This window comes from Eriocheir sinensis, chromosome 33 (genome assembly GCF_024679095.1).
Source record: "Eriocheir sinensis breed Jianghai 21 chromosome 33, ASM2467909v1, whole genome shotgun sequence".
In the NCBI taxonomy this organism is placed as follows: Eukaryota; Metazoa; Arthropoda; class Malacostraca; order Decapoda; family Varunidae; genus Eriocheir; species Eriocheir sinensis.
Window position 1 is genome coordinate 17,915,469 of NC_066541.1, and position 15,793 is coordinate 17,931,261.

General features: G+C 41.5%; 1 long non-coding RNA gene across 1 annotated transcript; it reads left to right on the forward strand.

Moving 5' to 3' along the window:
- The first annotated feature begins 7,502 nt into the window (after positions 1-7,502).
- On the forward strand, positions 7,503-10,609 carry LOC127006823 (uncharacterized). The gene is made up of 4 exons (XR_007759784.1): positions 7,503-8,952; positions 9,057-10,008; positions 10,114-10,219; positions 10,326-10,609. It is a non-coding gene; the product is annotated as an uncharacterized LOC127006823 (long non-coding RNA).
- Positions 10,610-15,793: the final 5,184 nt, after the last annotated feature.

Sequence of the window (15,793 nt, forward strand, 5' to 3'; positions counted from 1 at the left end):
TGGAAAACACTTATCAAAACATGTTTTAAATTTACTGTAAAATAAGTTGTAGGCCTCATTAGCACATATACAATTTAATGTGTCACTCCAATTAGTTTGTGAGAGACTATTACTAAATTTTTCAAGGGAGTCCTGATTAAATATTCTTTTAGTTACGTAAGTGGGAGAAGGATGACGATATTTATCACATTTAAATACAGAGATTACTGGGTAGTGGTCACTGATATCTGTCTTTAATATATAATTGGCAGTATTACTTTCAATCTGAGATGACCAAACATGATCAATTAACGTGGATGAAGTTGAAGTTACTCGAGTAGGCAAGGTAGATAGAGGAAATAAAGAATAGCTGTACATTATATTAATTAAATCCTGCACATTGTCATTATTACATTGTAACAAATCTATGTTTAAGTCTCCAAACACAAAAACCTCCTTGTAATTTTTATCTTTAATTAGGGATAAGATTTCATTAAGTGAATTGTGAAAATTATTTATACTGCTTTGAGGTGGTCTGTAAATACAAAGAAATAAATAGGTATTAGCATTACATATTGCTTCGATTCCCAAACATTCCATAAAAGGTTCCAATTTAGAAAATTCATTGATCACAGAAGATTTGTACTTACTAGAGATATAAATGGCCACTCCCCCACCAAACCTGTTTCTGTTATTAGTGAACATTTCATATTCCGGTAGTCTGTACAGTGGAGAAATATCTACATCTAAGCGGGTTTCTGTTAATCCTATGACATCAAATTTAGTTTGGCACGAAAGGACAGTGTCTACAAAGTATTGGAAATTCGATGAGATGGATCTAATATTCAGTGTTAATAAATATAATTCACTATTATTAGTAGAAAAAGGAAAGCTATCCAGATAAATATATTCAGATTTAGAAAAATTTAAATTTCTTGCTCTTAAATAAAACTGAGTTACATCAAGATCGTTATTATAATTTCTATCTTCTACACTAAGTGGATGGAAAGCATGTAGGTCTTGATTTTGTGTATTATTGACATTAAAACAATGCAACAAATCTTCATTGTTAATAGAGGCAAAAGGGAAAATATAATCTATTGGTGGAGGCATATTATCGTTAGTAGTAGTAGTGGAAGTAGTAGTAGTAGTGGAAGTAGTAGTAGTAGTAGTAGTAGTAGTAGTAGTAGTAGTAGTAGTAGTAGTAGTAGTAGTAGTAATAGTAGTAGTAGTAGTAGTAGTAGTAGTAGTAGTAGTAGTGGTGGTGGTATATTGAAGCGGTTATAGTGATAGTAGTAGTAGTAGTAGTAGTAGAAATAGTAGTAGTAGTAGTAATAGTGGTAATAGTTGTAGTTGCTGTAGTAGTAGCAGGAGAAGAGGTATAGAAGTAGTAGTAGTAGTAGTAGTAGTAGTAGTAGTAGTAGTAGTAGAAGTAGTAGTAGTAGTAGTAGTAGTATTTGTCCTGAGCCTGACAATTATTTTTCCATCCTTGGTGTGGCATTGCTGGAATTTGTTTCTGTGAGCTCGTCGGATGTTTAACACCTGCTTGAAGAGAAGGAGTCGTTTGGGTGTCAGGCTCTCGTTGATGTACAGTTGAGGCTTCATTTGGATACAAGCCCCAACCAGGTCGTGCTTCAGGGTTCTGCTGCAGAGTTTCACTATGATCGGTCGTTTGCGTTGGGAGTTTGGTGGTCCAATCCTGTGTGCAATATTAATGTCCGATACACTGATGTTTAATTTCAGGTGGTCTTTGAATGCGTTCGTGATGACGGTAGAGGTTTTCGTGTGGTGTTTCGTCAGGCAATGATGGACCGCTCACAATGATGGTGTCACGACGCTCATATTGGTCGACACCATCTATGCTTGTTTCTAGTTCTTGCACTTTTTCTTTTAACCCAACTATTTCTCCACTTAGCTTTGTTATTTGCGAGTCTTTCTTTATGAGTTCTTCCTTCAGTAATTCAGTTTCGAGTTTCATTTTCTTTGAGATCACAGGAGTAATCATTTTCACTAGGGTTTTTGATTCTTCGGATAGGGAGTCGAGTAGCTGGTTCACCTCCCGATTCTCAGGATAATGGTCGTCACTGCTGGTGCTTGATTGTTGTAGTTGTAGATTTAGTGGCAACTGCTGTTGGTCACTGGAGCGCTGATTAGGATTCTTTGACGCAGCAGAGGCACTGCGAGTGTCTGGCATGGTAGCATCACTTAACAACAGTTGCCTGAATATCACTAGGTCAGCACATATAACAGTTCTGTCACAAACTTGCAGCACTGGAGATCACAACAGTGTACATGTGTTGTGTGTCATCAGGACGTCATAGTACAGTAGTCACGCCTTACCCGGCGCAGCCAACATGGACTTAAAGATGTGTAATTTCTGTCAGGATTAGAGGAGGTCGAGAGCCACGTTCGATCGCCACGGTGTCCAAACAGAGAGTGAAGGAGTTAGGAAGGAGAGATTGGAGGAAAGGAGAAAAGATTGGAGGGAAGGAAAGATTGGAGGGGTAGAGGGAGTTAGGAAGGAGAGATTGGAGTAAAGGAGAAAAGATTGGAGGGAAGGAGAAAAGATTGGAGGGGTGGAGGAAAGATTGGAGGGGTGGAGGGAGTTAGGAAGGAAAGATTGGAGGAAAGGAGAAAAGATTGGAGGGAAGAAGGAAAGATTGGAGGAAGGAGGAAAGATTGGAGGGGTGGAGGGAGTTAGGAAGGAAAGATTGGAGGAAAGGAGAAAAGATTGGAGGAAAGGAGAAAAGATTGGAGGGAAGAAGGAAAGATTGGAGGGAAGGAGGAAAGATTGGAGAGAGTTAGGAAGGAGAGATTGGAGGGAATTGGGGAGAAGAGATTGGAGGGGTGGAGGGAGTTAGGAAGGAGATTGGAGGAAAGGAGGAAATATTGGAGGGAAGGAGGAAAGATTGGAGGGAGTTAGGAAGGAGAGATTGGAGGAAAGGAGAAAAGATTGGAGGGGTGGAGGGAATTGGGGAGGAGAGATTGGAGCAATGTTAAGTGAAATTCTGGTGTATAAGCTCTCACAAAATCTCTCACTAGTAAAACTGGAAACAATAATTTAATCTCTGCCTCCATGAAATATATTACATAAACAGACAAATATGAAAGCTCTAGAGTCAGAATAAGTGACGTCACCTGCTTGGTGTAGTAGAAATACGCTTACTCAATGAATATGCCAACAGCTACATATGAAAGCATCACAGGACTTAGCACAGGGGGGAGTTTGGAAAAAGTTTGATGTAGTCGGCGCAACATCTGAGGTCACTTGCCGGAGAGAGACAGAAGGGGAAGGAATTATAGAAGGGAACAGACCCCAGGAGATGGGACACAACCCCCGATTAATACCTGGTAACCACTCACTGCTGGGTGGACAGGGGCGTAGGGTATCGGAAAAGCCGCTCAAATTTTTCCACTCCGCCCAGGAATTGAACCCGGGCTCTCGTCGGTGGAAAATGGCAAAATGAGCGTTATGGCGAGTCCATTGGAGGCACCAGCGTACCACCCCATACGAACTCAAAGTCTAGACAAATCTGTGTTTCTTTAAGTTCTTGGTACAGAGGAAGGGTCACACTACCACCAGGGTCATTAAACTAGCCCTGGAAATTCCCCAAACTCCTATGAAAGTCCAGACAAATGTGTGTTTCTTTAGGTTCATGGTACAGAGGAAGGGTCACACTACCTCCAGTCATAAAACTAGCCCTGGAAATGCCCCAAACTCCAATGAAAGTCTTGACAAATGAGTTCCTTTAAATTCTTGGTACAGAGGAAGGGTCACACTACCACCAGGGTCATTAAATTAGCCCTGGAAATGCCTCTCAAAGCTCCTATGAAAACCTCAAATATGTAAACTGCTGAAGGGTTTCAATAATCTGGCTTTTTATCCTAATCTATCCAAGAGACAAGAAGGAATGAATGAATGAAGGAAGGAAGGAAGGAAGGAAGGAGAGCTCGTTAACCATTTTAGAAAAAATAAATTAACACTCACCAATGGGCTCCTCCTGTGTTCCTCGTCTTCTTCTTCTTTCTCCTCCTCCTCCTCTTCTTCGTTTGGTAGTGTCTGCAAATCAAGTTCGGTGTCAATTAACTGTGTAAACATTAACACACTTTTTTTTTACAGTAAACAGTTCAAGAAAAAAAAAGTAACCAGTAATGAAAAAAAGCCCGTCACTCCAAAAAGATATCATTATAAATTATGCGCAACAACTTCAGCATGCGGCGGTGTACCCAGTGCAGTCCAGCCCAGTATCACAAGTCTACAACAAAATGACCTGACCTGTCTCCCAAAACCTAGTCCTGATTTGAGTATGTAATGACCTAGCCACCGTAGTAACCTGTCCCAAACATTCATAACAGCTTTTCAAATGAGCAGAGTGCGGCGTCATTACGTTCAAGGCTTTATTCAGAAGGTAATTCCTAACCTATACAGCACACTTCCCTTCAGTACCAGGAGGCTGCCGTGTCCCCACACGGCACAATGATACGCTGTTTAACCCTTCAACTAACACGCTGTATGTATCCCACCATTGCCTGGAAGAGTGAGCGTAATGGGGGAGGAATGGGCACCTTGGGGAGGGCCTGGACCCCATTAGAGTAAACCCCATTGACTCTACTGTTTGGCAAGTGCAATTTAGCTTATCCGAAGGGTTTGGCGGCCCCAGTCAAGTGCGATATATGAGGTACAGTCAACGTTGCCAGCTTACCATGAACCACCGTGAACATATATCGCATCTTTTTTATTTTTTACTCATAAGTATTGACACAAAAGCATCAATACTTGACACTAATAACATTAACTTTAATTTTAGGGCATTATTGGTGCTTGTACAATAGTTTTAGGGTCTTGAAACAATATATGCAATGATTTGAGTACATGGCAACGCTGGGTACAGTGTTGCTGTGATGGGTATACTGTGGACTTATAATAATGTAATATGGCAGTGTACAATTTAGGTTAATCATGGCACACACCCATTGTAGCTTAGGGGCGGGATTCATCAAACCATTTACCGGACCTCTGTCTGGTAAGTCTCGCGGTATCTCCGCCCACCCGGTAAATCGGCATTCATCAACCACTTACCGGAGCCGTGGTAAGGCCAAAAGTTACTGCGGCTCCGAGCACCCGTAACTGAGTTACCACAGGCGTGGTAAGTGCTTAGACACTGCCGTGGCTCATGTTCGGAGGTGATTTTGAGCCAATGTATTTTTTACCTCGTAACGTGCCCTACACCATCAGAAGCAGAAAAGTATGCAGATTTAGGATCTGGGCTTATAGAAGCGATGTGACGAAAACCAGCTGAGTACGAAGGAGTTGAAGAGAAATAAATGCAAGAAAATGTGTACTCCCTATTCATTTAACTTTGATTTTCGTATGTGTATTTACACATTATTGTTACAATTTTATGCTAGTGTGATGCAGAATTTTCTCAAGAAGATGATGGTCTACATTTTTCTCAAAAATGAATGTTGGGGTCAGGAAACGGGGTGGGAGTGAGGTGTGTGAAGTCGTCGGTTTGGGATGAACTGGGCACACCCGTGCACAGCCTCAGGCTGGCTTCACTTGCAGGCCGCACTCTATAGTATGTAAGTCTGTGGAACTGTCCACCCACATGACTTTTCCCTACTTGTTAAAACACTGCAGAGGGAATAATGTTCTGCCTGTGACAGTCACCTCCCGTCTCATGGAACTGTCCACCCACATGACTTTTCCCTACTTGTTAAAACACTGCAGAGGGAATAATGTTCTGCCTGTGACAGTCACCTCCCGTCTCAAGTCTCCAATATTCTTGCTGTGGAGTTTAATGTCGTAAAATTTTGCTCTGACCTCCTCCACACTACTCACGAAGCCACTTGATCACGCCATTCACCTCAGCAGCCACAACTTCCCACGCCCACACCCATTGCTTGGCTGCACCAGTGAGGCATGATGACAATGGCCCCCTAGTCAGTTTTGGTTGCGAGGGGTGAGTATGGGCAAACATTAGAATAGTACCCAATCTTGTGATAGCGAGGCACGCAGCTGGCGTTGGCGATGGAAAACTACGTAGGTAACATACAAAAATGTTCAGAATATTGCTAGGCTACATAAGCAAGTATATTTTTATTTCAAGAATAAATATACAAGTAACGGCATTCATTCGTAAAAAACGCCACATCTAATTGAGGGATCACCACGCTAATTATTTGTTTTAAGGCAGTATTTACGCCTGTACAATACACATGTCTTGATTTTGAAGTCTGTGTATTAGTAAACAAACGACACGTGAAAGCTGAAATACAGCATCAAAGGTCGCACGTGATTGGCTATCCAGCCCAACCAATTGTTGCTAGGGTGCGAGTTACCGGAGCGTTACCATACTGTTGATGAATGCCGTGTTTGAAAGATGCCGCAGCTCTGGTAGCGTTCCGGTAAATGTGAGAGATACCAAAGGCGTGGTTGGTAAGATTGATGAATCCGGGCCTAGGGCGGCATTCTGAGCCCCTCAAGTTAACCAATTTTAAAGGCCGAAAAGGTGGTCAGTCGGTTTCTAATGAGTGTTTTCTTAGGTTCATGGTACAGAGGAAGGGTTAAACCACCACCTGGGCCAACCCCTGGGAATGCCTGCGACTCCTAGGAAAGCCGTCTTAAGTATGTGTCTTGGCTATATTTAAGAATGTGACCATCAGACACTTCTACCTTTCACTTCTACTATTTCCAAAGGACAAAAAGGAGACTAATTAGACTCTATTGAGTGTTTCTTTTAGGTTCATGGTACATAGGAAGGGTTATTAAACCACCACCTGGGTCATGAAGCTAGTACCCCTGGAACGACCTCAAACTCCAACGAACGCCTTGTTAAATGTGTGTTCCAGGAGGGCAATTAATAAGACTATGACCTGACCCTCACATCAACTATTTCCAAAGGACAAAAAGGAGACTAATTAAACTATTGAGTGTTTCTTTTAGGTTCATGGTACATAGGAAGGGTTATTAAACCACCACCTGGGTCATGAAGCTAGTACCCCTGGAACGACCTCAAACTCCAACGAACGCCTTGTTAAATGTGTGTTCCAGGTGGGCAATTAATATGACCTGACCCTCACATCAACTATTACTCCTTGACGATTTAGACTCTTTCAAAGTATATTGGATGACAGATAGATAGATAGATAATAGATAAGATACATATACAAAAATAAACACATAGATTTACACATAGTTGAAATATACATACATATTAAAAAGCAGTGTACAATTTTACCAAATATAGATTATATAGTAATTAGGAGACACTGTATCTGTTACCTATATTTATCTATTGTACCATTATCTAGCACCTTTTATGACACCATGATAACACTCCTCCTGGGAACAGAGAGTGGAGGAAAGATTGGAGGGAAGGAAGAAAGATTGGAGGGAGTTAGGAAGGAGAGATTGGAGGAAAGTAGAAAAGATTGTATGGAAGGAGAAATTGGAGGGTGGGAGGGAGTTAGGAAGGAGAGATTGGAGTAAAGGAGAAAAGATTGTAGGGAAGGAGAAAAGATTGGAGGGAAGGAGGAAAGATTGGAGGGGTGGAGGAAAGATTGGAGGGGTGGAGGAAAGATTGGAGGGGTGGAGGGAGTTAGGAAGGAAAGATTGGAGGAAAGGAGAAAAGATTGGAGGGAAGAAGGAAAGATTGGAGGGAAGGAGGAAAGATTGGAGGGAAGGAGGAAAGATTGGAGGGAGTTAGGAAGGAGTGGTTAGGTGGTGCTACTTTGGCTCGTTATCTACAAGAACAAAAATATCTACACCATACTTTGGCTTGTTATCTATAAGGAAAAGTATCTACACTGTAGAAATTTTATTTTGTAATGATATCTACATGGTAAAACATAATTAAAACACTTTTGGTTTTGGTTTGGTTATGTTACGTCTGCTTAGGTTAGTTACTTATAATGTACACCTTCATATTATGGTTCAAGTGCATTTATTTTTGCCCTTTGCCCACAGTTTGGAAGAGTACATGATATTTTGAAGTGGCAGAGCTAAACTATTTACCAAAGACTGTAAATATTCGTCCTTGGGGTGTTTTATCCTCTACTCCCCCTTTTTTATCACACTTAAAAGGAGAGTGAACAGCTGGGACGGCCGCACGTCAAAAATGCCCAGGAGAAGATTAAAGAAACACTGGTGCATTGGTTAGGAGGTTCAGCAGCAAATCCCTGTGTCCGTGTATGAATCTCAGCTTGATTTGTCGACACGCAGCTCACCCAGCTGTTCATGCACCCTTTTGGGCTGACCAACTAATGGGTATCTAGGAAAACTTTGGGAAGATAAACTGTGGGTAGCAGGAATATCACACTGGCCCTGTCATTATTATTATTACCCACCACAGACTCAAGGACAAGTAAGGCGGACAAACACAGAGGCCGCACGCAGCTTTGAGGTATGCCCACAACTTTACCTGGAGACGAGGTAATCCTGAAAACATGATTTATCTCGAGAAAAACGACAGTGGTCGCTGCACAGTTCATGGTACGCGCCGATAAATCACGTGACTTTGTTTACGTTTTCACGCTCACGCTCGCCAACCTCGCCCGACCAGTTATACCAACACTGCCGACGATTTAGGTTCGGTGCGGGTCTCGTTGGGGAGCGTAAATCTTTGAGTGTAAGACGGGCGCCTGGCTCTCGTACGCCAGCCAACAAACCTGGTGCGCGTTTTCGTTTTGCCGCTCCCGAAAGGACTGTAAGACCGGCCCTAGGAGTCTGACATTTCCAGGAGTATAGTTTTATGACCAGGTGGTAGTTTGACCCTTCCTCTGTACCCTGAACCTAAAGAAACACATATTTGGCAAGGCTTTCCTAGGAGTCTTTGACATTTCCAGGAGTATAGTTTTATGACCAGGTGGTAGTTTGACCCTTCCTCTGTACCCTGAACCTAAAGAAACACATATTTGGCAAGGCTTTCCTAGGAGTCTTTGACATTTCCAGGAGTATAGTTTTATGACCAGGTGGTAGTTTGACCCTTCCTCTGTACCCTGAACCTAAAGAAACACATATTTGGCAAGGCTTTCCTAGGAGTCTGACATTTCCAGGAGTATAGTTTTAAGACCAGGTGGTAGTTTGACCCTTCCTCTGTACCCTGAACCTAAAGAAACACATATTTGGCAAGGCTTTCCTAGGAGTCTTTGACATTTCCAGGAGTATAGTTTTATGACCAGGTGGTAGTTTGACCCTTCCTCTGTACCCTGAACCTAAAGAAACACATATTTGGCAAGGCTTTCCTAGGAGTCTTTGACATTTCCAGGAGTATAGTTTTATGACCAGGTGGTAGTTTGACCCTTCCTCTGTACCCTGAACCTAAAGAAACACATATTTGGCAAGGCTTTCCTAGGAGTCTTTGACATTTCCAGGAGTATAGTTTTATGACCAGGTGGTAGTTTGACCCTTCCTCTGTACCCTGAACATGAAGAAACACATATTTGGCAAGGCTTTCCTAGGAGTCTTTGACATTTCCAGGAGTATAGTTTTATGACCAGGTGGTAGTGTGACCCTTCCTCTGTACCCTGAACATGAAGAAACACATATTTGGCAAGGCTTTCCTAGGAGTCTTTGACATTTCCAGGAGTATAGTTTTATGACCAGGTGGTAGTGTGACCCTTCCTCTGTACCCTGAACATGAAGAAACACATATTTGGCAAGGCTTTCCTAGGAGTCTTTGACATTTCCAGGAGTATAGTTTTATGACCAGGTGGTAGTTTGACCCTTCCTCTGTACCCTGAACATGAAGAAACACATATTTGGCAAGGCTTTCCTAGGAGTCTTTGACATTTCCAGGAGTATAGTTTTATGACCAGGTGGTAGTTTGACCCTTCCTCTGTACCCTGAACATGAAGAAACACATATTTGGCAAGGCTTTCCTAGGAGTCTTTGACATTTCCAGGAGTATAGTTTTATGACCAGGTGGTAGTTTGACCCTTCCTCTGTACCCTGAACCTAAAGAAACACATATTTGGCAAGGCTTTCCTAGGAGTCTGACATTTCCAGGAGTATAGTTTTATGACCAGGTGGTAGTTTGACCTTCCTCTGTACCCTGAACATGAAGAAACACATATTTGGCAAGGCTTTCCTAGGAGTCTTTGACATTTCCAGGAGTATAGTTTTATGACCAGGTGGTAGTTTGACCCTTCCTCTGTACCCTGAACCTAAAGAAACACATATTTGGCAAGGCTTTCCTAGGAGTCTTTGACATTTCCAGGAGTATAGTTTTATGACCAGGTGGTAGTTTGACCCTTCCTCTGTACCCTGAATCTAAAGAAACACATATTTGGCAAGGCTTTCCGAGGAGTCTTTGACATTTCCAGGAGTATAGTTTTATGACCAGGTGGTAGTTTGACCCTTCCTCTGTACCCTGAACCTAAAGAAACACTCATTAGAACCCGATTGCCCCTTCTTTGACCTTCAGAAATACAGAACATAGTTGACATGAGAACCAAAAGTGTCTTATAATACCAATCCCAGGATATAGTTAATATTGTGTCATCAAAACCCAGATTAAATTCAAACCTCTCCTGCGTCCATCCCACTCTGATTGGGCTCATGTTAACGCCTCCATGCAATGTGACGCCTTGTTTAAGAGGCCCCTGAGCCAAGAAGGACAGAACAGAGAGGGAGAAAATATAAGAAAGATTTTAATGGAAGCGACCAAGATAGACAATGGAGAGAGAGAGAGAGAGAGAGAGAGAGAGAGAGAGAGAGAGAGAGAGAGAGAGAGAGAGAGAGAGAGAGAATTACCTCCACTAAAGATGATCCACAAAGTCTAAATGGATGTATATCTCCCCCCCTGTGCGCCCATGGCCCCCCTAATGAAACAGACCAGCAATAATGTAAGCTATCTAATGGGGGCCTTCTCCCCCTCGACAACTTAACAAAACTACAAAAAAAATATCACACTTTCCCTCCTTATTATAAAAATTCCTTGATTGCTCGTTAACCATTTTAGAAAAAAATAAATTAACACTCACCAATGGGTTCCTCCTGTGTTCCTCGTCTTCTTCTTCCTCCTCCTCCTCCTCTTCTTCGTTTGGTAGTGTCTGCAAATCAAGTTTGGTGTCAATTAACTGTGTAAACATCAAGCAGGTGAAGTCACTCATATTTATCTATTTGTATATATTTCATGGTGGCAAAATTTAAATTATCAGTTTCATTTTCACCAGTGACACGAATTTGTGGCTGTTTTCCACAATAGAATTTCACTCTAATAAGTGAATCAGACCCCACAGAGATATTACCAGAGTGTGTAGGAATGAATACAAAGATAACCACATACTTTGATTTAACTCTAGGATGTCTCGTGGATCATCAATAAATAAAAAACAAAATATCTGGACAGGCCACTCTTGAGCCCGTTACCTTCAATGACACCCCAAAACAGTCCCTGCGCCAAGTGTAAAATTCTATATTTTGGTTGTGTTAGGTGTGCCTATTAGCAACTACTACTATTTTTACTGAACGAGGGACACGTGATCCATATAAACCATTAATACAGGAAATCCCCTATACGAAAGGGTTAGGGACTGAAAAAACCTTTCGTTTATCGATTTTTCGTATATCGAAGCCATTTCCCCCATAGGATTGTTAATAAATAGGGGGGTTAGGGACCAGCGCCAGCAAAAAAAAAAAAAAAAAAAAAAAAGTTAAATATAACTATGCTTAAAAGCAATTTACTACTCACAATACAATGAAACGCAAGGCTCATAAATAATTAAAAACAATTACCATTTCCTGTTCCTTTACTGTTATAGAAATGCATTACATATGTTAGGACAATCCCCTCTAACTCGTCACTACAACTCATCACTTAACATTGCCAATGTTTACTTCCCAAGCTGTGAAAGGCCAGTTTCGACTCTCGTGCCCGAAACACGTGCCAAACAGTACACCACCGCACCACTCCAAGCCCCCCCCCAACCCCTCCATCACCCTCACGTTTCCTCACGCTGGCTGGGATGTGTTTCGGATTCGAGTCGAAGCAAGGGGTTCACAAACTGGCAACGCTAAGTGATGAGCGTTGAAGTGGAGGGGACATGGACACTTGCTGCCTAATCACTGCGAGTGTGCGTGAGGCTGTTGACGGCGCGCGGCGACCGATATAGACATCGGGTACGAAACAGTGGGCGGAACTGTCGTACTTTTCGTATATGCGAAGCATGTCTTTCGTGAACCGAAAATTGTCCTATATTTTTCACTTTCGTATATCCGAATTTTCGTACATCGAGCTTTCGTATATCGGGGATTTCCTGTACTACCTAATAATATTAAACAAATTATATACGTGCTACCAGGGAATCATGAGGATTAATGTTATTGTAATTCTCACGTTTACTCAACCCTACTAAACCTATCCACCCCGCGCCCACCTAGCCTCCAGCAGGTGCCCACCCTGGCTCGCATAACCATAGCAGGGTGCGATAACAGAAAACCTTATTCCCGATAACCGATAACTGATAATGGAAAACCTTATCGGTGATAACCGATATTCGTTAACTGGAAACACAAATATAGGCGATAACCGATACCCGATATTAATCCACAATTCCGATACTAGCTAGCGATAAGTCCGATAGGCGAAAACGATACTATATTGACATTTCAAATAAAAAACATAGATGAATTCATATTTTCATTATCTGTATTTTTAAAAACTTACAAAATCTGAAAAGCACACGTTGACACGTACATATGGACGGTAATACTAGAAACGCCTGAACCGGTGTTGTGTTATTTGGCGTCCCCACCGACAAACAGTGGTCTCTCGTGAACTGCACATGCTCAGACCAGCAAGCGTAGACCTGAACAGTCTCACAAAGCTTTTTAACCGTAATTTAGAGTTGCTGGAAGGCTGAATCAGACATACAGTACCACTACCACCATCCCCGATGTTTCTAGATCGACACTCTGTACGAGTTGTATTTACATGTACAGAGTGTCGTTCTAGAAACAGCGAGGATGGTGGTACTGTATGTCTGATTCAGCCTTCCAGCAACTGCTCTTAATGCGTTTGTGATACTGTACAGGTCTATGCTTACTGGTCTGAACATGCGCAGTTCACGAGAGACCAGTGTTTGTTAACACAAGCGCCAGCTTTTGACGATGGGACACCAAATAACACAACACCGGGTGCCTTCAACACCATGGCATGCTCACAAACGAATATGGAATATCAAATTTGAGGTAGTGAATAATCATTTTGGGGCAAAGCTAAATGATTTTTCTCTTTGATGTATTGATTTTTGAGTCTAACAAAAAAACAACCTAGTATTTTAATGTTGATGATCTAAGTACGAAATCTCTTCGCCAAAGATAATTCATACCCCCAAGTTTTTTCATAAAATACCGGGCACCCGGGCCACGCATGCGAGTAGGGAGGAGACAACGTTTTTTTTTTTTTCTGAGGCGGAAAAAAAGTAGCGATTATCACTAGTTTGGTTACAAAAATAACGAAGATACCGATATATATTTAAATAAGCAGCGGATGGCCGACAACACGATTTTGTTATCAGCGATAAAGTATCGCGATAACGCCCAGCTATGCGCATAACTCACCACCCACCTTCCTGCAATTACAGCTGATAATGTAGTACTGCGAACACTTAATATAACACGTCACGTCGTAGGGTATTCGTATCTTACAATTTTACTGAACACCAGTCGACCTGTCCTCCCCCGCTCACCTCTGTTGCGCCTCCTCATTCCCAGTCCTACTAAAATGGATTGGCTGAGGAGAAGCACCTTCCACAGGAGAGCGTGTCAGTTTTCCTGTTCCTCACTGGCTGACAGCCACTGATGAGGCTGCTGGCCAATACCAAATTTAAAGTGCATATTTCACACCTTTTCTTTCTCCTTATTTTCTCCATGCAAACAGTTTAACACTTACTAAAAAATGGTCATTATCGTAAATAAATCTGTCTCAGGAAAACAAATAACCAGTGAGGCTGGCAAGGAGAGGAAGAGCTCACCATGCTGTGCCCAGTGACCATATTGACGTGTGTGTGTGTGTGTGTGTGTGTGTGTGTGTGTGTGTGTGTGTGTGTATATATACATACCCATATATATATATATATATATATATATATATATATATATATATATATATATATATATATATATATATATATATATATATATATATATATATATATATATATATGTAGGCATCAGCTCAGTGATTTTACTATACTAGGCTACTACTACCCTACTCACCTAGACTTACATGATGATTATGTTGAGTTTATGGCTGAAAGCTTGTTATATTCAATAGCGACATTTGAAATTTAGCGTATGGCGATCTCGGACACAGCAGGGCGCTGTTTTGGCCGGCCGTAGTGAGTTTCTTTATGTGCACCATTTAATTCTGCATGTTTTCATATATAATACATGATGATTATGCTGAGTTTATGGCTGAAAGCTTGTTATATTCAATAGCGACATTTGAAATTTAATGGCGTATCTCGGACACAGCAGAGGGCGCTGTTTTGGCCCGGCCGTAGTGAGTTTCTTTATGTGCACCATGTAATTCTGCATGTTTTCATATATAATACATGATGATTATGTTGAGTTTATGGCTGAAAGCTTGTTATATTCAATAGCGACATTTGAAATTTGGCACATGGCGATCTCAGATACGGTGCGAGGTGTTGTTTTGGCCTGGCCGTAGTGAGTTTCTTTATGTGCACCATTTAATTCTGCATGTTTTCATATATAATACATGATGATTATGCTGAGTTTATGGCTGAAAGCTTGTTATATTCAATAGCGACATTTGAAATTTGACGCGTGGCGATCTCGGATACGGCGCAGGGCACTGTTTTGGCCCGGCCGTAGTGAGTTTCTTTATGTGCACCATGTAATTCTGCATGTTTTCATATATAATACATGATGATTATGTTGAGTTTATGGCTGAAAGCTTGTTATATTCAATAGCGACATTTGAAATTTGGTGCGCATGGTGATCTCGGATACAGCAGAGGGCGCTGTTTTGGCCCGGCCGTAGTGAGTTTCTTTATGTGCACCATTTAATTCTGCATGTTTTCATATATAATACATGATGATTATGTTGAGTTTATGGCTGAAAGCTTGTTATATTCAATAGCGACATTTGAAATTTGGCTAACGTGGCGATCTCGGATACGGTGCGAGGTGTTGTTTTGGCCTGGCCGTAGTGAGTTTCTTTATGTGCACCATTTAATTCTGCATGTTTTCATATATAAAAATGATGATTATGTTGAGTTTATGGCTGAAAGCTTGTTATATTCAATAGCGACATTTGAAATTTGGCGAGCGTGGCGATCTCGGATATGGCGCAGGGCACTGTTTTGGCCCGGCCGTAGTGAATTTCTTTATGTGCACCATGTAATTCTGCATGTTTTCATATATAATACATGATGATTATGTTGAGTTTATGGCTGAAACCTTGTTATATTCAATAGCGACATTTGAAATTTAGCGCGAATGGCGATCTCGGATACGGTGCGGGGTGTTGTTTTGGCCCGGCCGTAGTGAGTTTCTTTATGTGTACCATTTAATTCTGCATGTTTTCATATATAATACATGATGATTATGCTGAGTTTATGGCTGAAAGCTTGTTATATTCAATAGCGACATTTGAAATTTGGCGCGTGGCGATCTCGGATACGGCGCAGGGCACTGTTTTGGCCCGGCCGTAGTGAGTTTCTTTATGTGCACCATTTAATTCTGCATGTTTTCATATATAATACATGATGATTATGTTGAGTTTATGGCTGAAAGCTTGTTATATTCAATAGCGACATTTGAAATTTAAGCAGCGGCGAT